This window comes from Lissotriton helveticus, chromosome 8 (genome assembly GCF_964261635.1).
Source record: "Lissotriton helveticus chromosome 8, aLisHel1.1, whole genome shotgun sequence".
Lineage (NCBI taxonomy): Eukaryota > Metazoa > Chordata > Amphibia > Caudata > Salamandridae > Lissotriton > Lissotriton helveticus.
The window spans coordinates 1,708,320,456-1,708,347,188 of record NC_136069.1 but is presented as its reverse complement, the minus strand read 5'-3'; the positions used below and the strand labels follow the sequence as shown (position 1 = coordinate 1,708,347,188).

General features: G+C 46.5%; 1 protein-coding gene and 1 pseudogene across 1 annotated transcript in view; one reads left to right on the top strand and one right to left on the bottom strand.

The window, feature by feature from the left end:
• Positions 1–26,733, bottom strand: part of LOC144772167 (tyrosinase-like) — a 175,233-nt gene that overhangs the window by 112,451 nt on the left and 36,049 nt on the right. The window lies entirely within an intron of this gene.
• Positions 24,573–25,692, top strand: LOC144772165 (cytochrome P450 20A1-like; annotated as a pseudogene).

Here is a 26,733-nt window from a genome sequence, read left to right as displayed (position 1 = left end):
CAAGGTAAAAACAAAGAACAAGGTGATATGCACTGGAAAAGACTTCCCAATGAAAGCATTCTTAGCAAAGAAGGCTCGGTGGACTTAAATGAGTTAACCTGGAGCAAAGCAGGGTTGAAAACCTATATCAATATCATGGACCAGGCAAACCATGTAGAGAATGTACAGCGTGCAGGTAATGCAGAACTTGAAAAACTCTGAACCCTCCCAAGTTGACGCAGTCTTAAAAGTGAGGTTAGAGATCGAAGGCATAAAATGGAGTTGTAAGTGGACCAAACAGATTCTTACAAATGAACCATAAATTCAAGACCTTGCCTCCCCTTTATCACCGGTCACCACTATTTACAGTGCCCAGTGAATATGTGACATGATAGTGCTATGAAAGTTCCAAATGGCGAGAAGCCAACCGTTTGATCCATGATATAAACAGTATGCATTCAGCCTCCCCAGACCTTTGCTTCCCTTTTGAGAATACTCTGGATAATTCCTTCAGCTACATTTATAACAACTACTCTTGTAATAATGCTTACAGTAGATGATCTTGTAAGTGCAATTGTGAGAAAGAAGCTAATGAAAGAGGTTTGCATAAGGACTCCCTCCAGGCTGAGACGTGGGTGGTCAAAGATATAAACATTGTCAAAGATACATGTAGCTTCCTCCCCTGCCCAGTAACATGCAAATGACCACGCCACACAAGGAGCTCTGTAGTTTACTTCTTTCTTCTTAAGAGTGCAACCGTTAACTAACTATACGCATTACATCATTAACTTTAGACACACCCAAACCATTATGTCATTTTAGTAAGCAGTGTATCAGGGACCACGAGAGTACCTTTATACATATTTACAAGACACCACAATACAGACATGAGATCAGCCATTAGTGCTTTTACTGATATCAAAACAACAGAATGTAATACTTCTTAGAAGGGTGAGGTTGACTCGCCAACAGTGTGGTGGTCAACACTGGTTGCAGCATAGTCTTCTGTTATTCGAGCAGTCAGGATTCACTAAGATGAGATGGAACTCAAATTGAGGTGCTTCAGAGGTTGGATACTTACACTGTTGCTGTAGACTCTATATTGAATAACTTTAACACTTTAATATACAAAGTGCAAAATGAAAATAAAAATATTGGGGAGACCTGTTACTGTGCTACAGATATTGCTAAGTTGGCTACTCTGCCTGAAATAATACAAACAGTGATCTATGACAAAAAAAATACCTTGCATCTGTGAAACACACAACTCTTCTAGCATTGAGTCAAGTTGCTTACCGACTATAGTTCCCAGGCAGGTAGTTGTTGGAGGTAATACATACTAAAGAAGCTGAGCCGGAGCCAGAAGAAGGTAACATGACCAACAAAAAAAAAAAAACCACCAAAAACATAATAAAAAGAAATACAGTGGCAGAATAAATTCCCGGATCACAGAATATTTACAATATTTGAGCAGAATTTATCAATAACACAAAATGCAGCCCCTGAAGCACCCTCAACACCAACTCTAACCGACATCTGTACTGTGAAGAACTCATTGATACTAGGCATAGGGGCAGAACCATTGACTAAGCATTCAGCTAAGGATTCATTAGCTAGGGACCAAATCATCAATCAAGACAATATAGGCCAATCAAATGCAGGCAATTCTTGACCAAAGAATGACTTATCAGCTGATGATGCGATGGCTGAAAATTGAGAAGGAAGCTAGTTCAGCCAACCTAGTGTTAAACCAATGAATAAACTATCTGTTGGCCGGGGACACTAGTCATCTATTGCCAGAAATCATGAGCAGTAAAATTAGGCGAATAGGAACACTTAACTTGTTTAATTTCCAAGTTGAATAATGAGTTGCATTTGTAGCATCTCCCCAGGCCTGGAGCACGCAGAGTAAATTCGCCACATGGCAGCTGTGGCTAAACCTTACTTTATTCTTCAGCATATACTTACACATTGAACATTACATCATATATTTTTTTATTAACTATACCCATCTACTAGCTAGTTCCTGTCTGGAGTCTGTCCAGAACTATGAGGGTCTAGTGCATATAGTCTCAGGATGCTACATCTCCCCCTTTGTTATATAAAAAACGGCAAACAACATTAGAAAATCAACTCGCTCCCATGAGTAGGCGAGGCACTTGCACTTGCCTACCGGCTGTGGTGATCTGACATGGTTAAGGTCTATCCTGCTTGGTCAGTTGCGACTGAGGCTCAGGGGCTTTAACCAGACCTGCTTGCGGGGTCACCTTAAATGTGGTTCCAGGACTTAATAATGTTTTGGTAGGTGTTTAAAGTGTGATGTGCTCCAGTACACCTCTGTTTCAGCGCCCGGACACCTCTGTTTGAGGTAGCTGTCGCACTTTACAAGCTCCAGTATTATTATTAATGGTTTGTCCAGGACGATGTGCTGTCACCATATGTCCTTTCAAAGCCACAACCTATAGAGGATATGTGGCAAAAGGAGTGCCTGTTGTACGCTTTGGTCTTTCTTTAAGCAGTACCTAATCTCCTTCATCACTGAGTGTTTACCTGGACTAGCAGCACTGATTATCATAGGTCTTCATTTTCCTTTTCTCAGTTGCATCGGTGTTGCAAACCTAGTCGGTGCTTATTGATCGATCCGAGGTCCATTCAGATATTTTCGTTCTAATGGCTCTCCGAAATAGTATGGTGGCTGGATTTCCACCAGCTGTGGAGTGAGGAATTGATCAATAGGCCTGCAGGGTCTGACAAAGTTTGGTTCAGTTTGATTCATTCCATGGATGCTCATTGAATGACTATTTTAAGGGTTCCATAAATTGTTCAACTAACACGTTGACTGGGGATGAAAGGTTTTACTCTTTTGGTGTTTGACGTTAAGTCAAGCAAGGTATTCTTTGCACTCTCTGCTATTAGATGGCTGGCCTTTGTCAGATTTCAGAATTGTGGGGGTGCCCCACATTGCAAAGATCGCATCAAGTCATTATATAACTTTAACATGAATTGTTGAAGATAGGTTTTCCACCAAAGGAAAACGTGAATTCTCGTCAATGTCTATCATTAGATGTTGTCCATTTGCTAAAGGTCCAAAGAAGTCAACAGCAACCCTCTCCTAAGTATGAGCAGGAAGGTCAGACATTACCATATGGTGCTGGATCACCTTAGGAGACAAACAATTGCAAATGTGGCACACCTTCAGCTCCTTTCGACTTGCTCATCTAATCGATGAAACCACACACAAGCTTTTGGAGCTCTTTTGGTGGCTACAATACCACAGTGTCCTTCATGAGCATGAGGACCCACTTTCTTAAGCTTTCAGGTCTGACGATTCTCAAGCCTCTTAAGATTATGCCTTCTTGGGTGACTGGTAGCTCATCCTGTGAATTTTTGAATTTTTTAAATTCAACATCATCAGCAAAAGGCCAGGTACTTCTTCTATATGATTGTGTAGCAATCATTTCTTTGATGATGATCATGTCTTTATCAGTGTTGGTAGAGCAATGATTTGTTCCAATGACAGAGCCGCTAGGGTGCTGGATCTCACAATGAAGTTGAGATATGTTTCAGCTATTTTGGATGTTGAACTGTGACAATATAACAGCCCTCGTGCTGGATTTTGATCTTTACACAGTTTGTACACAAACTTATATCATATTCTTTAAGGTTTAACCTCCATCTCGCAATGCAAGGGGGCATCTTGGCCTCCAGGGTTCCAAAAACTGTGAGTAGTGCCTGGTGTTCCTTGACAACTGTAAATCATTTTACGTAGACGAAGACATGAAAATGTTCGCAGACCAATACTGCAGCCAGACTCGCCTTCCTTGGCTGACAGTAGGCACATTCTGTCTCACACAGGCTCCGACTGGCACAGGCCACAATGTGTCTCTGAGCATTCGCATGACCATTGTGTTGAGTAAGAATTGCACCTAGTCCATCAACTGTTATTTCAGTGTGTAAATGGGGTTGAAGTAGACCATTTTAGTTGTATTTCAATCGTCTGCTTAATGTCTCTGAAACTTTTGTCCCATTTTTTTTTCAGTTTTATATACTGCGAACTTGACCCGCAACCGAATTGGGTATCAGAGCGCTTTACATAGCACCAGTTACGTTACATGAGGTCACACATTCATTTCTGTTAGGCACGGGGAGATTACGCAATTTGCCAAGAATCACAGGATGTTTAGCGTCGTTACCGAGACTCGAACCCATTTCCCCAGGTCCGAGGTCGAGCGCCCTAGCCATTAGGCCAACTCCTCTCCCCATTCCGAAGACCACTGAAATTGTACATTTTGCTTTCTCAAGTCTCTCACTGGGACACTCACCATAGCAAAGTTGTGAATGTATCTTCAGCAATACCTGGCCATCCCTAGAAAGGATCACAGCATGGTGACATCCTGGGGAGTGGGGTGGGAGGGGGAGTGGATGACAATGCTTGAACCTTGTCCGGGGCTGGAGTCATTCCCCTATCAGAGAATATATGCCCCAAAAAGTAGTTTGGCTTTGTAAAACTCAGACTTTGCAGCATTCAGAGTGAGACCTCCATCAGTGAGTAACTGGCACACTAGATAAAGGGCTTTGTCGTGCTCTGTGTTCTCTATCAAGAACTAGTATTTCATCACTGTAGTTTAAAGCATGAGTGACCGTTTGAATTACTCAGTGAATAACATCTTGAAATATTTCTTCAGCCGAAGATACTCCAAAACTCAGTCTCTTAAATCTGAATAAAGCAACATGAGTTGAAAAGATAGTAATGTACCTGCAGTTTTTCTCTAGTTCAAGCTGATTGCATCCTTTATTCAGGTCGGACGGGAAAATACCTTGGCTCCGTTCAGTTGCTTGATCATATCTGCTATGTGAGGACCAGGGTCTCTCTCTCGCTCTCTCTCTCTCTCTCTCTCTCTCTCTTTCAATGGCTTTGTTTGCTTGGCCGATATCAATGCAGACGCGCAGTGATCTGCTACTGGTTTTTTTTTGGCACTACTATTATGGGTGAAAACCATGCTGTGAATCCTGTATAACTTTCAATGATGTCATGTTTTAAAAGTGCTTTCAGTTCTTTCTCTATAACTTCTTGTAGATGAAACTGAGCAACAGGACAAATGTCCTAATTTATACTAAGCTGTACTTTTCTTGAGTTTCTTCAGACCGTGAATCAATGATGGGAAAGGGCTTGTGATCTCTGACTGAGCACAGATATTATAGTTGAGGGATATCAATCCCACGTCAGCTGCGGTGGCAAAGCAACAAACAGGCACTCAACAATGTCCATTGTAGAAAATGATTGGTGGCTAGCACCAATGTCTTTTTGTGTCACATTGTCATTATGAGTGACCCTTGGCATTGCAGTGGTTCAGATGTGGCACAAGTATTTACCTTTGTGGCTGATGGAGTGAGGCAAGGCACAGGGAAAAGGCCGTTAAACTTTTCCACAAGCATGATTTTAATCGAGGCACGATTGTCTATAATAAAAGTTATTGTGTGATTGTTCATTTTCAAAGTGATTTTGTGACAATGCCCAAATTAAATTTGTTCTTTTGTTTGCTGTATTACCATGGAACTGTGGTCTTTTTTACAAGTTGCTAATCCTACATGTGCACGCCACTCTGTGGTAGCTACCAACAGCATACACCCCTCTTCTTCATCGGTACTCAATAGTGATGTCGAAGAACCTTTATACAATGAGCTTGATTACAAAATATCTAACCTTGTTTACACTTGCCATAGCTGATGTTGCTTTCTGGCTTTGTGGGCATAGCGAGAGTCCTTCTAAAATGTTCTTGCATCCATCCTGTATTTCCATCATGAAGCATTTTTTTTTTTTTAGCTTGGCACACAGTTATAAAATGGTTCTCTTTCCCACAAGTTTTGTAAATCTATCCAATGGCTGGACATTCAACTTCATGGGGAAATGAAATCCCATAGCTAATTCATGATTTTAATTTCTTTAATACTATTGACTACATTGCTTTTGCTTGAGCTTGCTTTTCATGATTTGCGCCAAATCCTTGTGGATCGTTCCCACTTCCAAATTAGCAGCTTGTCTTTCTGCTCATTCTTCTGCTCTTGCAGCCTTCATCATTTTTTCCAAACCGTGTGTTTCTCTCAACATTGCCTTCTAAACAAATCGAAAAGGACGCCATTGATGATTCTGAGGCACAGGGCTTCTTCGTCAGTGAAGTCACAGAACTTTCAATGCTTAAATATTGTATCATGCCTTTCAACAAACGCATCCATTGTTTCACCAACCTGTTGTCATGCTTGATTGAAAATGTAATTTTGATAGTCGACATTCAGCATTCAGCATACAGATGAACTTGGCTTTCAATGCTCTTTTTAACTTTTGGTATGATGCTTAAGTACAGGACATTTCCATTAGCCCTTCTTTCACCCCTTCAAGTCTGAGGTTTTTCAAATATTTGATGATCTTCTTTTCATGTTCTTCTAGCTCATCTATGAAGTTACGGAAGTGGTGGTTTCAGGAACATGGCTGCAGTATATTTTTCGCTCCCTTCTGCCGGCTATGTGTTGGTACGTGCTTCTCAGGTAACCAAGCTGGAGGGTGGCACGTGCAACTTTTGCAAACACAACCTGTGTGCTTGAATTTGGGTCTACACATCCGATCGGAGGTCAAAAAGCGCTTCACTGGTGGTTGACACTGAGTAAGTTTCTGCTTCTCGGATCTGGTGGTCTTTGCTGTTGTCTTTGCTTCATCTGAATAATCGTTCTGTGTTTGAAGCTCAGTGCAGCAAATCCGTCACCTACTTTGTCAATGGTTTTAATGACATTTTCGAATATGCTCCTCTGCAGGGCCATCAACTTCTTCTACTGCCATGTATGGGCTGGAGCAAGGTTTTGACCCCACATATCCCCGTCACAGACTACTTTGTATTGATTTCAAGCACATGTGGTGATGGAGCGAGGTGGAAAAGCAAAATTGGGCGCACCCCTTGCGAAGTCACACTTCAATAACTATAATTTGTACTAATGGAATGTTGTGCGTGAATAATCAACCTAGAATAAGAAATGCACCTACATGAATACACGTGGGAAATAAATTTTGCTTATGTTGCAATCATAATTAACTAATTATGTGATTTTGTCATGTCCTAAACTAATGAGCAGCTTTAAGATAATGGAATGCAGCATAAATGTGCATTTGTTTATGTGTTATTGTGGCAAAACGCGAGGATAAAGTGAGTATATTGCGCTTAAATGTGGCTATTTGCTAGGTAACTATTAATAGGGAAAATCTTAGTAAGGGGGAGGTAAACAGAAGGGTTAAAATTCTTAAATTAACGTTTTTTTGTGTTTGTTTTTATGATTGCTCCCGTTTTGACTCGTGAGCCCTAAAAGAAAATGGAGTCGCTCGATTATTGTGGCCACAAAAGAGTACGCATGCGCAGGTAAAGACCGAGTCTGAATGCGAGCTGCTTGAGCCTGGAGTGACTACGGTTCAAGGACATTGTAGCCTGGAAGTGCAGATGGCTGCTAAATGATGAGCACAATGTTACAGAACGTGGGAATACATGCTAAAAGTGCGAGTAGGGAACAGGACTAGGCGGGACTTCGGCTAAACAATGGACCCATTAGAAAATTGCGGTCGGAAGGAAAAAGTAATTTGTGATGACGAGTTGATGCTCATGCACCCCAAAATTGTCCAATCAGAACTCGAATTTAGGTTGAAAGTTACTCTTTTAGATAGATAGAGCTAGTGAAAAAGGTATAAATAGTGCTGTTTTTATTGAAGAAGGAACTTCTCTTCGATTTCTACCAGAGATGCTGCAGGAATGCTAATTTTCCTGATATGTAAGACTCTGCATCATTTTTATTTCCTTTCACATGGAGATGCACTTTAACTGAGAGTTTTGTTAGGGATGTTAGGAGAATAGATGATTATTTGGGAAATATCGGTCTTTTGCTAATACTTGATATATAAAACAAATGAAAATGTCTATCTTTGAGTTTCTTAAATAAATCTAATCTAGCTGTCCTTAATTAAAATCCTTATTTTTAAATGTCGTTTTTTTTTTTTTTTAAATAAAGAAATATTAAAGTGAATAAACTTATACATTCTGAATATGCTCTTAATAAAAATTAGATAAATGGAGAATTAAGCTGGTCTTGAGTTTTCCAACGCCTAATTTTTACTAGCAGATCCATTGATCTCAATGGTGGTGTGTCTAAATAAAATGGCATATTTCATGAAAACCATGGTAAAAGCATCTAAACTGCAGGTGTAAATAGTATAAATATTCAATTTAGTTTTTAGATACTCACTATGATACAGCAGCTTTTCCTTTGAATTTCACCGATCCATGAAGAAGAGTGTAAGTGTATACGAGTTATTTGCAGTGTTATGGGCCCTACTGTTGACAATATGTTAGAAGTTGTATTTCAGGGAAAGGTGACATTCATTTAGAAATTATTTCCGGAGGAGCGCTGCATCAGTGGAACTCACAAACAGTTTGCAGTATCGTTGCAAACTCTCAGGGAGAGCAGTTTCATTTTCTTTTGGACAGATATCTCCTACTCGTTGCCAGATGTAACGACTTCCTATCATGCAGAGTAAATACACAACACGGGAGCTGCAGTTACACCTTACTTTATTCTTCAGCATACACTCACACACTGAACGTTACATCATACTTTTTTTATTAACCACACCTCCTCATCTACTACTTAGTTCCTGTATAAAACATACCCCGAACCACGAGGGTCTACCTATGTATAGTCTCAGGATGCTACTGCATTCAAGGCTACTTGATGGCTCAAGTAAAGTCCCAGAACCCACAGTTAATAAAATATTCAAAAAACTTGACTGAGACATGTGAGAATTGAGCGAACACGCTGATTGTTAACGGGAGCACTGACGGACTAAACAAGACGGGCGAAAGCAAACTTAAATAGAATGGGATGTGGAGACACTGTGGACAACACTAAGTGGATATCGTTACAGAAGACCCCCGTAGAACCCCCATGCAGGTTGGAATTATCACCGCATATTAACTAAGAGAGAACAGATCTGGAAATAGCCTTGAAAAAGTCATGGGTTATACTCCCAGTTACGACGAAACACGTGTCGGCTGTGTGGAGAACTTCCAGCGATCAAGAATAAATATAATATTTGTACTAACTGACTACTACGTATTGTGATTGTGTTAAATGTGTGGCAACACCTATACATGATTGTACTATAATATACGTGTGCTAAGGAGTTTTAGAATTTGTCTAAGGCGTATGCTTATGTTTGGAAGGAGTAGGTGGTTCCTTCTACCTTACAGCACCGTAAGGAATAACTTCTGTACTAAGAATAAATTGTGAGACTTTCTAAGTGGCGCCGGATAACCTATATCAAACCACTGCTTGAGCTTGACATGTGAGAAGATGGACATCGTTTTTTTGTCCAGAGTGTAGTCTTTGATTGACAGCTGTACGATGCTCTCATTCATTTGATTTCTTTCTCTTCGCAACAGTTTCATTGCCAGTAAATGGTGCCTCTTGCAGTGTTTTGAAAGACAAACACAATAAACTGCTTAAATACGTAATAGCTAGGATTAAAGCCTATATGAGGTTGTGTGGAACCTTGGCAGCCTCTCAGCCCCTCCCACTCAAACATCACCAGCTATTACCTGATGAGCTCACCTCCTTTTGGACTCAATTTCAAGTTAAACTTGTCTGTAATTAAACAGAGGCAGCAGCCCCTTGGCAGGACCAGCTTCCTTGTGCGTTGTGTGTGTCAACAGGCCAGTGTCACCTGCGTCTATGGCAGCGGCGCAACTAGACCCGGGCTTCAGCAGGAGGGCTAAGACTCCCAGCCAGGGTCAGCTCGAGGTCTGGGGTGACTGTTATGATATTCTTTTTTAGCACTCCCCTCTCCCCATAATTTCCTTCTCCATGAATTCCCTCACTTCCACTCTCCAAAAGAGCACCTCATCTCTCCATAGCCCCTCTCTGACGTACATTTCATTTTTAGGTCTCGCCTAGGCAGTGCACGCACGGTCTCTCTTCGAGACATGCTGTATCTACAATATGGGCTTCAAGCACCACCCATCTTTTTAATTGGTTCCTTTTAGTGTCCTTCGTGAATGCCTGCTTTGTTTGGTGAATAGTCCCTCCTTTTGGTCTTTTGTATACTCCCATGAGGACTGCCCCTGTTACATGTATCATTTCACTTGTACTATTACAGCAACTGCAAAAGGAGCTTTTGTTTTCATTGCCTAAGAGCAGTTCACACAAGGGATCACTCTGTGTTTTTCACTCCTCTGAGCTTTTGTGTAAACAGGGATGTAATTCTTATCTTGTCGCATTTGCTGTTAATGTGAAGACCTAGATCAAATGTCAGACGTGGTTTCCCCGAGGATGCGTGTTTCCTCTTTTTTATCTACATCTGCCCTGGTCCTCTTCCTCCTGCCCACGCACACAAGCAATTTGCTACCTGCATAAGCGGACCTGTGCTTGGCGCGCGGGGCACGCCAGGAATCATGTTTGTTTGTGAAGATGTTCAGGCTGAGCTGTGCACTCTGTTTGTTTATAAGTATTCGTCACAGTCTGGAGAAGAGGAGGAGAACTCTGGGCTCTTCGCCACGTGCCTCTGCCCCATATTATGCAGCATCCTGTGGGCAGAGGAAGCCTCTCTGGCTAGCTTGTTTAATCTCCTTTTCTTCCCCTTTCCTGTGTCCCTTTGGCCAGCATCACTGCCAGTGGCCTTGTAACTCAAGCCCTTGTCACCTGTTGTTCCTGCCCCTCCTGAGACCTAGAAGAGGGGTGCAGTAGCCTCCTAAAGGAAAAATGTAAACAACAGAACAAACAGCAATGATTCCCAGAACCACTGGAAGCTGAACCGGTGCTGAAATCACACCTGGTTTCCCAGCTGCAAAGTCGGCATCTCCTGCTGTTAGGCCACACCCTCTATCTTCTTGCATGCTACTATCATCATGTATGTGAGTTTTACAATTGTGTCCTGTCTATACACATATCAAACTGAGCACTGCTTACACACATGGTATTGTATGTTAAAGTTATGTTTAATTATCCTCGCTTACTTTTCTATAATAACACTTTTCAGTTGCTCTGCACAGGTAATACAGCTCCTTATTCTGTTTAGTTGTATTTTGGCAGTGTTAATCAGTGTAAGTGGTAATCTGTTTCCTATTACTACGGCCATTTGCTTCAAGCCCAACCAACAGCCTTCATCTGTAGCGCCAGGGTCGGTTTAGGACACAAAACTGTTACAGGTATTTATTTTAAAAAAAGTACATTTCTGGCAACAACAAAACATTATATATATATATAAAAACAATATTTATAAACCAGGCCGCATTTAAACTTGTGAATACATGCTCTATTGTGAACGTTATTTAAAATGCTCTGGGACAGTTTTATGTTTTGATTCATTGTGAAATAAGTTGCATTTTTGATATACTTTAAGAGAAAGATTTTTCAACGTAATTATCTCTTTTAAACCAAGAAAAATATAAGGCATATTAGAACATTGAATACAATGGAGTGCTCCAGGCTTCTACGGGCTGGTAAAAACCCGCAGAGCAACATTTGAATGTTGTTTTTTTGTTCATATCTGTTGCTGTGAACAAAGGCCTCTCGGAGCCCGAGGAGATTTAAACCCCCTCGGGATCCAAGAGGTCTTTGTTTTTTGTAAGTAAAACATTCTGTCCTCTCAGGCGGAATGTTCTAATGTTATGTTATGTTATGTTATTAACATTTTTAATGCGCACAGATGCTCCAGCGAAGGAGCGTCCTGGCGCAGGGAAAGGAGGACATAACACAACACTAAAACCAGCAACAAAAGAAACGGGGATACTAAACAAGGAAAAGTTAAAACAAGAAGGTTTTCAGGGCCCTACGAAAAGATAATAGATCGTCCGAGAGGCGGATTTCCAAGGGAAGCGCATTCCAAAGAATCGCAGCTTTCACTCGAAAAGAGCGTCCACCCATCCGGCTGAGTCTAAAGCGGGGGACAACCACAAGGGATTGACCGAGAGATCTGAGTGAACGAGTTGGAACGTAGGGAGAGATAAGTTTATTAAGAATCTCTGGTGCCGACTCATGCAGAATTTTAAAGACCAGGCTAAGAGCCTTAAAGTGAATTCTCTTTTTAATCGGTAGCCAGTGCAAGGACCGAAGAGTATTAGAGGTGGGACAGGTCCGAGGCAAACCGACCACCGCCCTAGCCGCTGCGTTCTGAACCCGTTGTAAACGAAGAATCTCAGCTTGGTTCGCTCCGAGAAGGAGTGAACTAGCGTAGTCCAACCGGTAAATAATCATTGCTTGGATGACCAGCTGTCTTGTTGAAGCGTCAAAAAATTTGAGCACAGGTCTTAGGCCACGTAATACACCAAAACAGCCTGCCGCCACTCTCTTGGTATGGGTCACAAAGCTTAATGTGTGGTCAAGCCACACTCCCAAATTCCTGAGTTCCAAGACTGGTGCCGGGCCGGCCCCAGCTCAGGTGGCCACCATCTGTCCCCCCAGTGGTCCGCATCTCTTCCAACGATCATCACCTCCGTTTTTTTCGCGTTCAGCTGGAGACAGTTGTTATTCATCCAGCTGGCCACCTCTCTCAGTCCGTTTCGGAACCTGGGGGCATCCTGCTCGGCATCCCCGCTGATCGTAACCACTAGCTGAGTATCGTCGGCATAAGAGACCATGGTTAGGCCCCACTGCCTGGCGACCTCAGCCAGCGGCTGCACGTACAGATTAAAAAGCATGGGACTCAGCGAGGAGCCCTGGGGAACCCCCAGGTCCAAAGGATGGTACTTGGACTGGAAAGGAGGGGTGGCAACGCAGAAGGAGCGATCACTAAGGAAGGAGCGGAACCATTGCAGAGCCGAACCACAGATGCCAATGTCCTGTAGGCGGTGTAGAAGGATGCGATGGGAGACAGTGTCAAAGGCAGCGCTAAGGTCTAATAAAATAAGCGCTGCCGTTTGACCTGCATCCAGCACAGTCCTAAAATGCTCAACCATAGCCAGAAGGGCCGTTTCCGTGCTGTGACCAGCACGGAACCCATTCTGCATGGGATCAAGGACATTAGCTCGGGTCATATGCTCCGCGAGGGCCAGATTTACGTGGGCCTCCATGACTTTGGCCGGCCAGGGAAGCAGAGAAATAGGGCGGTAGTTCTCTGGTTTTAGAGGATCCAAAGATGTTTTTTTTAGGATCGGGGAAACCACCGCTTGCTTCCACTTGGCGGGAACAAGGCCCGAGGTCAGGGAGAGATTAATCAGTGAACACACTATCGTGCGTCCCTGAAAAGCAACATCCCTGAAGAGGGCAGATCTTAGCGGGTCTGCAGGCAAGCCAGATTTGACTCGCAGTGCCCACTTGGCGAACTCCTCATCAGAGAGAATGGGGAGAGAGTGCAGCGACGGATAGCTACTGGAGCCCCTCAAGGGGATCACAGGTAGCGTTGTACTTGGAAACGCCTGGTAGATGTTCTTAACTTTGTCCAAGAAAAAAGTGGCTAGGGTTTCGCAATGGGAGATGGAGCTATCCAACTGCGGAGCAGCTCTCTTTGCCATCAGATCTTTTATGGTTTTAAAGATGGTCTTGGTAGGATTGAGGCTGCTACGGAATTCAGCCGCGTAGAACGCCGCCCGGGCTCTGCATATAGCTCGGTGGTAGAGCTTAACAGAAGCCAGATAAGCAGTTTTTCTGACGGCGTCATACGTCTTACGCCACTCCCTTTCTGCCCGTCTACAGGAGGCCTTCAACGCGCGAAGCGCGCCATCGTACCAGGGGCTAGCATGCCGGGAACTGGACTTACTAGAGATGATAGGTACCAGGGCGTCCAGCGCCTTAGTAATCCAGTTACAAAACAGGTCATAGCCCGAAGAAGCATTAAGCAGAGGGCCTAGAGGCTCAACAGCCATGATGTGATGAAGGTCCTCTAGCCTAAGCTTGTTCCAATGGTGCTGGGGGATCCGTTTAGAAGATGGAATAGTAGGGATAGCAGGAAGGGGTAGCCAGACGGACACCAAAAAGTGGTCAGACCATGCCACAGGAGCAACCGCCGCAATTTAGACGTCCGATAGGTTCGTAAAAAACGGATCCAAAGTGTGACCGGCCACATGTGTAGGCTGAGAGACCAGCTGGATCAACTGCAGGGCCTCTAAGTCGGCCAGAAAACCACTGATGGCCAAAGTCTCTAGCCTGTCAAAATGGAGGTTGAGGTCACCTAATATCGAGAAATTAGCGCAGCCACTAGCCAATGTGCTCACTGCCTCCGGAAAGGCACCCCTAAAAGCAACGTCGCTGCCTGGGGGGCGGTAAACAACCATCCCTGACAGCGAGAACTGGGGACTGATGGTGACCTTAAACAGCGCGCTTTCACATCCAGCAATCTGCAAGACCGTCCAGGTACACGCGAAAGCGGATTTGATAAATAAGGCGATACCTCCACCTCTAGACCGGCGATTAGATGTAAAACATGAATAGCCCGGAGGACAGGCAAGATTGACTATAGGATTAGAGCCCTCCTAGCGGGCGCTATCGGCCATTTTAGGCCCGTTCCCTTGTAAATGGTCCTCACCATTGGCTCGGGCCATTAACGCTGGAGCGGGCCTTTAGTGGCCGTTAGAGCCCGCTAGTTCAGGCTCTAAGGCTATAATCACGTTTGGAAAATGCAGTTGTTGCATTCGCAATTGCATCCGACTTTGAATTGTTTTAAATAGTGTCAAAGCTCTGTGTGCGAGTAATGGGAATGTTTTTTTATTACTTTGTGCCTTTAAAAAACAAATGCAGATTGTACCCACAATAAGATCTTTCCTGGCCTGTTAATAGATTGGGTCATAGATTGACGCAGGCTACTTTTAAAACAAAGCCTACAGTTATTTAACCTTCCTAGGTTATGTGTGACTACATCCTGGCCCTGGGTCGAGACACAAGGTGTGAATCTGCTACAATCTTCTATATAGTGGCGCCCTTCTGCTGAGGATGCCACGGGTGGCTCCTCTGATATGGGGGAGGAGCGTCACCCACCGCCATCAGCTGCAGCTTCAAAACTTGAAAAATAAAACGAGAATAAAGCAAGTTTTTTATTGTTTCATTTTTCTCCATGCCGTGGAGTCTTGGGGCGAGCCAGGTTTTTTTTGTTTGACTCCAGAACAGTACCGGGTGAAGTTCAGGGACACCCAGAAAGTAAATACCTAGTCCTGGGTGGACTTTGTGAACATCTCCGTGAAGGCACTGGAGGTATGGATTGATGGGAATCAAGTATGTTCCTTTGAGGGGCGGCATACCTTAAATCTTAAGGATCACATCCTGACTAATTGTGTACAAGAGAAGTTACACCAGTACCTCTAAGCTGACTAGCCCCAGAGAGCTGGGGGAGCTAGCTGATGAGTGGTTTGCAATCAGCACTGGGGGGGGGGGTGAACAGAAGATGGGAGGACAGGACCCCCCCCCCAGGGAAGAGAAGGTAAAAAACAGAAAGATTCCTCTCAAGATCCACAAATACCTGTGTAAGGAAGGGGGGCCCTGAGCCAATCCAACTTCAAATGGATGGGGTATCAGGGAGAACCTGGTAGGTTATTTGATACCTCAAATACGGGAAGTGTTATGACTGTAATCGACCAGGATACAAGAAAGGAGAGGCTGTCTGCACAAAGATGCACCGCACTGTGGGCAGACCCAGGGGGATTGCCAGAATAAGTGAGGGGGTGGAGATTGCCCCATAGAAGGGGAGAGGTTTGACAGAGGCATCCTTAGTGTCCCTTGGTGGAGTGGTAATTGCAAGCCTGGCTGCCTTGCCTTCCAGCATGAAGAGGTATGGGCAGAGGCTAATATCAATGGAACTGAGGCTGAGGTTGAGGTACTGAAATATGCTGGAGCCAGTGTGACGATGGTCGCGGAGAAGCTAGTTTCTCCAAGTGCAGATCAGACCTGGTGTGTATCACCATGTAATCTATGAAGACAGCAGAGCCAAACTCCATTCCACGTCAATGGTGACTTTGGAATGGGGAAGTGTGGCATGCCCTAAGAAAGTAGTTGTGTCCCCTGCACTCCCTGTACAGTGTCTTCTCTGAAATGATCTTGAGGTGTCTGGTCAGGGGTGGAGAGAATGATCCATGCAAGGATGCTGGATCTCCCTGAGTGGGTTATGTGCTCTGACCAGGTCAGAGGCTATCCTGAAGAGAAATGATGGACAATTGGACCCTGGAACAATGGACCAAGCATCCAAGGAGTAGGACAAAGGTCTGGTGAGCCAGCCCAAGGAACTCCAGAGGTGAGCAGGAATCTGACTAGAGTAGAAGGATCTGACCTCTGAAGAAGGGATTCCATCCCTGCAAGATCTGTCAGATTTGACAGAATTGACTGGAGCCGGTGGACCCTCTAAAAAGGAGTAGTGTCAGGACAGAGAGAGTGTCACACCCTTGAGAGCTTGAGGCAGACTGCCTCCAGGCAACGTGAAAGGTGATGTCAGTGGATTCCACAGATTCTACTGCAACAAGCAATTTCCATAGAGTAAGGCCAGAAACTTCAAAGAAGGGTCCACAAAATTACAAGAATACCTCCTCACCTTAACTCATCATATCCCGTTGACAGATCATTTGGGTTAGAATAGGACTTGGAACTGGTTGGTTCACCACTGCTATTGTCCCAACATCTCTGTCAAAGTGAAAGAGTTCTGGAGCTCCTGTAGGTAGGTAGGTAAGTATACTTGTAAAGCGCACTGTTACTCCATCTCAGAGTGTCGTGGCGCTGTAGACCGCTGGGGAACCCGTCCTGGCTTTCCCTGTGAGATGGTCCCTCCTGGGCACCTCCAAGGTGAAGCCAGGCATCCCCAGTGCTGCTGGGGCCGTTGTGGAGATTAAGCAAGCTGTTGCCCAGAGTTGCAGAGTGGGACCTATGGTTAGCGTAGGCACCTCAGCGAGAATTATCGAGTCCGCGGACATTGACCCAAGACCCTGCCGTGCCGGGAATTGAACCCTGGTCCCAGGCCGATCTCTGCTTCAGGGTCTGCCGCTCTAACCAGTGAGCCACACTTCTCACCTGTCAGGCCAGTGTCAGACTGGGGTAATCCAAAGGCTCTCTTGATACCACTGCCAGTGGTTGGGACTCCCTTTAAGCCGTTATGGGTGGATATTGTTGGTCCCTTAGACCCGGATGGCCAGGATTTCACGTTCATCCCGTTGAACGTTCCGGAGCTCAAGACTGCAAGGAGTTCACTGAGGGCTCATGCTGGACCAAGTCGATGAAGCCTCTTTGAATCTAGCCTGCTGCAGAGGCCCACTCAACATCCAGAGAAAATCCTCGAGAAAAGTTTCTAAGTGTGGAGGTAAAATTTGACCGAGGCTTCCAGCTTAGTGTATCCGACCAGGGCTCCATTGTGGTCGGCCTCAAACTATGAATTTGTCCCTTTAAATTGCAGACAGATGTCTCAAATTGGCGCTATTGTTTTTTAAGTAATAGAAAGTATGTATTCTTTCAAAATGTATATATCCGGTTGCCTATATTGATTTTTGTTGTTTTGGAATCCATTTTTGTTTTAAAAAATATGTCCTATTATTATAAATTGGTGTTGAATTTTTATTGTGTTTTGTGTGTCACCTATTCAATCTATTGGTGTTTTTAAATGCTTTACACTAGGCCTAGGCAGTGAACTCTGCTCCGTTCGCGGATTTTGCAGAGTGTTCTGCGCTCCGCAGAACTCACAGAGTGCAGAAAATGCCGCTCCACATAGTGCAGCAGAATTTTTTCCACGCTGCCGCTCAGGTAGAATTTGTACCCGAGCAGAAGGAAGACCAGTGTGAATGGCATTTCACACTGCACTCCACCGATCGCTTAGCTCCTGGAAGTTTTTGTGTCACTCCACGCAGTTCCGGGTAGCCAAACTCAGGGAACTACACCCAGGCCTGCTTTACACACCTGTTTCCTAAGCTAAGCCTGCCTGCTCATTGCTAGCTACCAAGGGTTGAGTAAGAGAATTATTTATTGAGACCTTGACTGAACCTTTTATTGTGTCTGTGCCCTTATTACTAGTGGTAGGTCACTGATTATCACTGCTACTAAACCATTTTCCAACCATGCTTTTCAGACAGACCAGTGCTAGGTTTGTGCTACTCTTCTGTGGGAGTATGGTCACAGCTATAGTTTTTTTCACCAAGCGCATCTTCTCTCCTGCTCCTCCAGGCTCAGAGAATGGTTGTTGTCAGGCTAAGTCTCCGGTTCCACACCACATGATTGCAGGCCTAAGCAAACCCCCTCCGGCCCAAGCAATAGAAGATTCCATCTGGATATCTGCAGAGTAAGCCAGTGTTCCATCAGCCAATGAAACAGGAGTTCATAGCAGAGCTAAAAATGACCCTGGAGCCCATGCTCTAGGGATCCCTGGCCTCATAGGTCCATTGGACAAAGGCAAAAACAGTACATAGCACAGGGTGGCAAACAGTTCTGGCCACAGAAAAACATATGTTGTGAATGCATCCAATCAAGCACTTTAGACTTTTTGGATGTTAGAGGGTGACCCGCATGGTAGGCACCTGGATACCTAGCCTGCCACCTGCCTGTGGCCTGAAGTTCCTGCTTGTGCCAAACCGATCCAGTGACACCGCAGCATCTCAGGTTTTCCCGCTGGGGTTTTCCAGACAGGAATTTTACATTGCCTTGGGAAGATTTACAACCCCCTTGCGCCTCTTTTACGCCGCCGTTGCATCACTTTTGTGATGCAGCGGTGGCGCAAAAGATGCCATGGCGCCATGGTGCGGGCTATTTACAACGTGACGCATCTGGGAGATGCATCACGTTGTAAAGCCCTGCGTCACATGTGGGCGTGCCAGCACAGGGGGCGGGAGGGTTCCGGCGCTACAAGATTTCAATCAGTCACTTTTGAGCCCATGCTGCGTCAAAACCCTGCGCCTACTTGAAGCAGGCGTAACGATTGACGCAGCATTGTGTGAATAGGGCCCAGAACCTTGCTGGAGCTGCATCCTGCTTGTGATGCAACTCCAGCAATGCGCTGCCTTTACAGCACAGATGCGTGATGCATCTGTGCCGTTTTTGCCTCATGGTGCGTCGCATTGTAGATGCGACACATCCATGGAGGCGGCGGCATAGCGCACAATAACTGGCGCATCCCTGGGGCCCCACCCACCCCAGGACCAACTTAAAACATGTTGTAGCACCACTGCACAGTCTATTCATGCAGTGGGCACATGTCTGGCATGCCAAAGGCACACCAAAATCAAGTCCTATTGTGCCCGTCCGCGCCTGGACCATGCCCAGCGCCACGATCCTAGGCCCACCAGACCCCATTAGATACACCCATTACTGAGTTCTACACCCTCAATTCCAGATGCTGCAACAAACACTGCCACCATGGAAACCCAGGCTCCACAATTGGAACTTTTACTTGCACCAATTGCCACTGCACCTGCCACTACATACACACCAGTCCACTGACTGCCGCACCATGAACACACCACAGACACCAACTGAATAAAAGCACCAGCTCTCATGCACCTTTCTTAAAACATGCTCACAATGCAAGCATTCCACTAAATTATGGCAGCTCATCGCCACCCTCGCACCCAACATCGTCTTCCTCACTGAGACCTGACCTAAACCCACATCTGCCCCAGACATTGTCACAGCGATGCTCAACGGATATAAAATAACTCATATGGACCACACCAACAAGTGAGGACAAGGAACAGCCATCATCCACAAAGAGATCATAAGTGAATCACCACCACCCCTATGGAACATCTCAACTTTAAGATCCACGTGGACAAGACAGCCATCAGAGTCACCCTCGCAGACTGACCCCAAGGCATGCACACCAGTTTCTGGAAGACCATCCCAGACTGCATTGTGCCCCTAGCCTTGAGCTCCAAGAACTACATCCTACATAGAAGACCCCAATGACAAAAACTTCACACACCTCCTTAATAGTATGACCAGATCATCCACAACCCTGAACACACCACAGGTCACACACTGTACCCAATTTTCACCTCCAGCAACAGTGTCAAATACAGCCATGACACAGAACTCACATGAAGCGGTCACTCCATCATCCACTTCAGCACCTCCAGCCCCCACATCTCCACCCCCAAGATGACCAACGCCCCCACCAGAGGTGGAACAAAATCTCACAGACCAGCTGGGCGAATGCCCTCAACACCTTCAACCCTGCTAACGCCATCAACCTTGAACAGGGAGTGAAAACTTCAACCCCTAGATCACCAATTGCGCAGACAACATCGTCCCCATCAGGAGAAACATCCATAGAAAATATTCCCAAAATACCAGTGGGTACACCAAAGAACTCAGAACAGGGGGCGTGGCTAGGCAGGCAAACATGGCGGACACGTGCTAGCTGAGTTTGGTCCAGCCCTCTAGATATCCTACCTGTATCCTGCCTCCCTTGGCTCCCCCGAGGTCTGGGAGGTGATATTTGAGCTGCTGGTCTCAGTGGCGGTGCTCCGACGCGAGGAATCGGCACCTACGTTGGCTGGACCCAGGGTTTTGGGGTCCCCACGAGGGGAGGCCTGACATTGTGCAGTGGAGCCAGGGTGTAAAGTTGAGCGTGCCTGACATTGGGCAGTGGAGAGGCCGTGGGCGCCCCTTCTTCTCCTCTGAGGGCACCGTGGGTGACCTTGAACACCCGCTCGGAGGCGGCTCCTGTGAGCAGAGGTTGAGGGGGCAGATCGGCCCCCAGAAGGCGAGCGGAGCGCCGGGACAGGTGGTAGCCTGAGCAGTGCGGGCACGGCGTGGGGGAGTGGCGGTCCGCATCCTAGGAGCCCCGGGAGCTGGAGTGTGTACCGGAGTAGCAGCAGGAGGGGGTGCAGTCAGTGGGGCGGCCCTCGGCTGTGTCCCCCCTGGCCAGTGTCAGAGTGTACAGCTCGGCGGTGCACTCAAGCCACGGTGATACTCTACGGGGGAGCTGCTGTGGACTGGTGGTTTCCTGGCGCCATTTTCTGCGGTGAGCGCCTGCCTCCACCTCTCTTGAACAATATCCTGCGGTGGCACGTGGCTGTTGATGGGTGGGCGGACCAGGCCTGGACTACCCCGGAGGCCCGGTGGTGCAGAGGCGGCGAATGTGGGGCTGGTGGCTGCTGCGCATCGCGGACCCCAAGAGGTGAGCTGAGAGGGGGCTGGTGCAGAGCTCTGTGGCCGCGCTCCCGCATCCCTGAGTGCTGTGAGGGCAGTGAAGGCCCGATTGCGGTAGCCGGGGGCCCATCTGCATAGTGGCCCTTGCCACTAGGCAGGGGAAACCCCCCCTTTTTTCTTCCGGGTAGTCGGCGGTAGGATCGGACCGCGAGGTGAGTGACAGTGGACGTTGCCGCCTTTCGCCTTGGTGGTGTCTGTGTCGACGGTGATGGGACCTTGAGGACGACACCCGTGATCGGGTGTAGCAGACTGTTGAGTGGTTGTGGGGGCCACCGTCGGTGGTGCACGGGCCCCGGATTAGGGGGGTCTTTCTCTCAGCTGAACAGTGCGTGAAGGGCTGCATGCGCAGGGGGGGTTCCCGAGTGGGCGGCAGGTCAGGCCAGATTTGAGTCTTTGGAGTTCTTATTACAAACGGCTATGACGAGAGACAAGGGAGGCAGCGGCACCACCAAGCATGGGCCTATCGATAAATTTACCGGCCAGGGTGCGACAACAGGCACGACCGGGGGCCAGCAGGAGACAGGGCCGGACAAAGCAGCTTCGATGACGGCGAACACCCAATCAAGGGACATGCTGGATGCTAAGATTGGCGCGATGTGCGTTGACGTCATGCTGCTGCGGCAGGATCTACGGAACGCTGTGACCCCTATCACCGAAAGGGAGACCCACATCTCCGGTGTGGAAGACCCTGAAACAGCCCTGAAACAGAAGTTAGCAAACACGGAAATTATTCAGAAGGGCCTCGCATTACGGGTCGAGGACGCTTAGTGTGCGGGCCCGGCAAAACAACCTACTCTTTGTTGGCTTTCAAGAGGGCTGCGAGAAAGGCAGTATAGAGTGTTTCCTCCTGCAATGGTTGGAAAGCTGGCTCCGCCCAGACGTCGTGTTCCGGTGCTTCGTCGTAGAGTGGGCCCACAGGGCGCTGGCTCAAAAGCCTCCGGTGGGTGCCCGCCTAACGGCAGTGATTGCAAAGCTCCTGAACTATCATGACCGCGACGTTATGTTGCAGCAGGCCCGAGTGAAGGAACCACTGTTGTATGACAATCACCATATCCTGATCTTCCCGGATTACACACGGCTGGTGCAGCAGCAGCACCAGTCGTTCATGGCAGCCAAAACCCGCCTGTGAGACCTCAATCTGCCAAATGCTATATTGTTCCCGGCTCGCCTACAAGTGGTGTTACAATCACGCACACACTTATTTGTTACCACAGAGGAGGTTTTTAAATGGACTGATGAAACTGTGCGGGTGCGGCCACACACTCCACCGGGGCTGTAGTTGGACTCCTCATAGAATGATGCGCTTCTGAAGGGACCCCGAGGGCAACATTGGAGAGGTAACAGACAATCTCGTTCCCGGATGTGCTCCGTGTCATGCGGGGGCCCTGCTCCTGAACAGCCGGTAACAGATCCTTGACCTTTGCTGGCAGAATGGTGTTGTGGACTTTCTTTGCCTGTACGGAATGCATGATTGACCTGGGGTGTGGAAGGGAGTTGCTATGTGGGATGTTTTCCCCTTCAGTTTGACTCTTGGGGGGGTGGGCCCGGAGAGTATGGGCCCGGAGACTAAAGGGCTGTCAGTTGGGGATCCATTTGCAGGGGAGACTCTCGGCCCCTCGTTGGGGACGGACGACCAACCCCACCGCAACAGGTACTTCAGAGTTTTTGAGGTATGGGGTGGGGCTGTGGGGTTTGTTGGTGGTAAGGGACTGTTTTAGTGCTCAAGTTGCACGTTCGTTGTTTGGTGGGCTTTAAGTTTGCGTGTCCATGATGCCATATGCAGACCCTCCAGGATTTCGCGATTTCGCGGTTTGCCAAAAAATCGTCACTTTTGTAAAAATGCCGTGATTTTTACAAAAGTGCGATCAAAATCGGCACTTTTGTAGATATCGTGCGATTTTTACAAAAGTGCCTGCGAAATCGGAGGCTGTATGAAAGTGGCGTGAGCAGGTATTATCTTCAACATATAGTTCATGTACATGGTCAAAGCGTGTGGTGCATTCATCTTTGATGCTGTGGTTACTTTTGAAACACACATTGCTCCTATCACACAAGAACTATATTTGACACTAAGTTGACCTACAGGTCAGTTTGCCCATTTACAATGCAGAAATAATTGAGGGGTGCTGTATTAAGATAGGATGCTGCAAATTCCATTTTCAAAGGCCATCCTACTAGGACACCATTGGTCCCCAGTAAGCTGCCCTGAAGAAAGTTGAAATGTCAATCAGTAAAGTTGAATTAAACACAGTGTTAGCTGTTTTGCACTCCTTTGTATTGTGATGTGCCCAGTTTTGCAGTAACCGTAGGATGAATCTCAGTTCCCATTAAACTAAGGGTCTTATTTAAAGTTTAGCAGATAATGTATTCAGCCAATATGTGACACAAGTCCTGTCATCTGTAAGTAGTGAGAATATTGCACTTTTACAATACATCCGCCATATTATTGATGGAGTACCCAGTCCACTGCACGTTAAATAAGGCCCAGAATGTGAAAACCTGTGCTTCGAGGCCCAGGGGTAGGGCATCTTCTTCTTACAGCTTCTTCCATCCACAGAGATTAGCTCTGGAGAGCACCAGTGGCCTAGTGCCTCACAACCAAGTGCTACACCTCAGCACTGGTGGTGCAGGCTGCTAGTTGTGTCCCTCGTGTGTTGGAGTCAAACTCCACGCAGGGGGAAGTATTCAAAGAAGCGCCCTTAGCTGCCCCACCAATCAAAGATTGCGGCGTTTGTGCTTGTTTCGCTCATGTGCTGAAAGACTCTCTACATGTTTAAAAGCGTAGACAGCACCACTTGCCCATGGCTGCCTGTTTCCAACATAGGTGACAAAAGAATCCACACTGCATGGTTGTGGCCCTTTCTAAGAAGAGGTCACTTAATGTCTCTGAGGGATGGACAGATTTGTACTAAAAGAAAGTCGAATTAATATGCAGAGTGATCGAAATGTGAAAATATACTATTTATGAGGGTTGTGCTTGATTGATTTTATGTTAAAAGTGCTGGTAAATATTGTAAAGAGCGTTGCCATATAAAAATAGGGCTATTATTGCTTGTTACAAACAGCAGTATGAATAGTCATCCTTTCAAAAACCCCGGAAATAGGCCAGGGTCTCAGAAAACAAGATAGTGAGAGAGAGAGAGGGAAATGAAAAATAAATGATAGTTGAGACAAAGTGAGGCTCAGTCTCGTGATGTCAAGGTTCATGAAGCCCTTAGGAAATGAGGAAGGGTGAGAATTGCCTTCCAGTCCTGCCTCCACAGGCATTGTGGACATGAAGTAGAGCCAGCCCCCGACTATACTTGTATTTTTGTTTGAGTGTTCAGTTCTGGAGGGGTACCACCTCTTCAGAAGTGTGCATGTTTGTACAATACATTTTCCAGAGCCTTCTTTGGATTTTTAGTCTTTGTGAAGCATTACAACACTGAGAATTAACACGACTTGATCAAATTAAAGACACTATGGGGAATAGCTTTGAGGGTGAGCAGGAGTTGATCCGCTTCCGCAAGAACCACTGTGCTATCTGGGAAGAAATTGGGAAAGGTTTCCTGGATGGGTCACTTGACAAGAGCACAACAAGGAAAAAGCTGTATGAGAACGCCCTGATGGAGATGGAATCTGTCCTGAAGAAGCTGGCGAGGGAAAGGCGCGGTAAGAGCATCCCTCCACATATCTTCATGGATGCCTTGCGGCCGGGTAACCTGAGCGACAAGCAGGTGCTGGAGGACAGCATGATCTTCTCACTGGCAGGATGTGTTATCACAGCTAACTTGTGCACTTGGGCTTTATATTTCCTCACCACATCGGAGGACGCTCACTAGAAGCTTTACAAGGAGATAGCCCAAGTACTAGGCAAGGCCCCCATCACACTGGAGAAAGCTGAGCAGCTCAGGTATTGCCGGCAAGTCCTCTGTGACACGGTATACAGCCTTTACAACGAAACTTTTACAACGAACTACCATTACAATGCAACTTTTACAACGCAAACCATTACAACGCATAGCGCTGGGGGGCGCTCTAGGATAGGGAATAGGTTTAATGTACTATCCAACACCTTCCCTACTATCCACGGGGACTGGAGTTGGAATAGTAAATTAAACTGTTCACTATCCAGCGCCCAAAAGCATTATGCATTGTAAAGGTAGGCGTTGTAAAAGTATGCGTTGTAATGTCATACTTCCCTGTGACACAGTATGGACAGCTAGACTGACACCCATTGCGGCACGGCTTCAGGACCTGGAAGGCAGAGTTGACCAGCATGTCATTCCCAAAGAGACCCTGGTGCTTTATGCTATTGGTGCGATGCCTCAGGACCGCACAGCCTGGCCCTCAGACTACAGATTTGATCCTGATAGGTTTGACGATGAGTCTGCCCGGAAAAGCCTTTCTTTGCTTGGCTTCATGGGGAGTCAGGAGTGCCCTGAGTTGATGTTTGCATATGTTGTGGCAACAGTGTTGTTGAACGTGCTGGTGAGAAAACTGCACTTACACCCAGTGCCAGGGCAGGTAATCGAGACTTGGTATGAACTAGTGACATCGCCAAACGAGGAGGCGTGGATCACTGTTTCCAAAAGAAGCTAAGAACAAGCAGCTCCATCCAGCAAGTGCCTACATTTCAAAAAGTACTGGTTCATGCCAAGTGGGGTGCTGAAGCACTCAGGGCTCTACTTTGAAAAGTCAATGGGGAAAAAGATGGTGGCCAGCAGTTCAGGTGATGGGCTTTGCCACCTGCAATCACTTCTACCTAGGTCACAAATAGACAAATTAAATTGATAGAGTAAAACTCTAACCCCAATAAATATCAAACTTGAATCCACTTTTACACTATAAGCAAACGGAGGATTGCATTTCCAAGGGATAACAGCCTTCACCTATGGGCTTCTTCCTCTGTTCCCTATCCCAGGTTGCCTATTACAAAGCGAAATACTCCGCTAAAACAGTTTCCATTGATTTAAGGCTAAGACTGAATGGGTCAACGTTATGGGGTCAAAGCCCCTTCTTTTATACACCCTTTTCCGTTGTCTGCCCCAGCTCAGTACTTGGGGAACCAGCAGAAACTGGTTCAAGGGGAAATTGGAGGACTCTGTTAACAGGGGTCCTCTTTCCCATTGTTAGGTGGGGGCTCGCGATCAGACACACCACAGGGGGGCGGAGCCAGCATTCACTAGGGAAGCACCACCATATTCAGAGTCAGGGGATTACCCCTCCCTCCAGGTGTCCCATTCAGCTAAGCGCTGACTCACCCTGCTCCTCCTGGAGACACCCACACCTCTCAGCCCCTGTCACTCACAATCCAGACATGCAATTCACATCAGGCAGGCAGACACAAAGCACACAGAAATGCCAACTTCTAAAAGGCAAAAAACATAGTTGATGGACAGAATGTAGAACAATGTCATACATTCATCCCAGTACAAGGATCTGGGCCTAAATCCATCGTTTTTTTGCACTCCACACCACCCTGGGTTAGACACTGGCTATATGCAAATCAGCTCTGACCCTGTGCCTCATGGGAACAGTCCAGTCCGAACTACCAAGCCATGTCTTTCCCAGACCGGAATCAAGCATCCAGGGACCGGTTTCTGGCTATCAGCCTTCATCAGCCTGGATAGCTTGACTCCA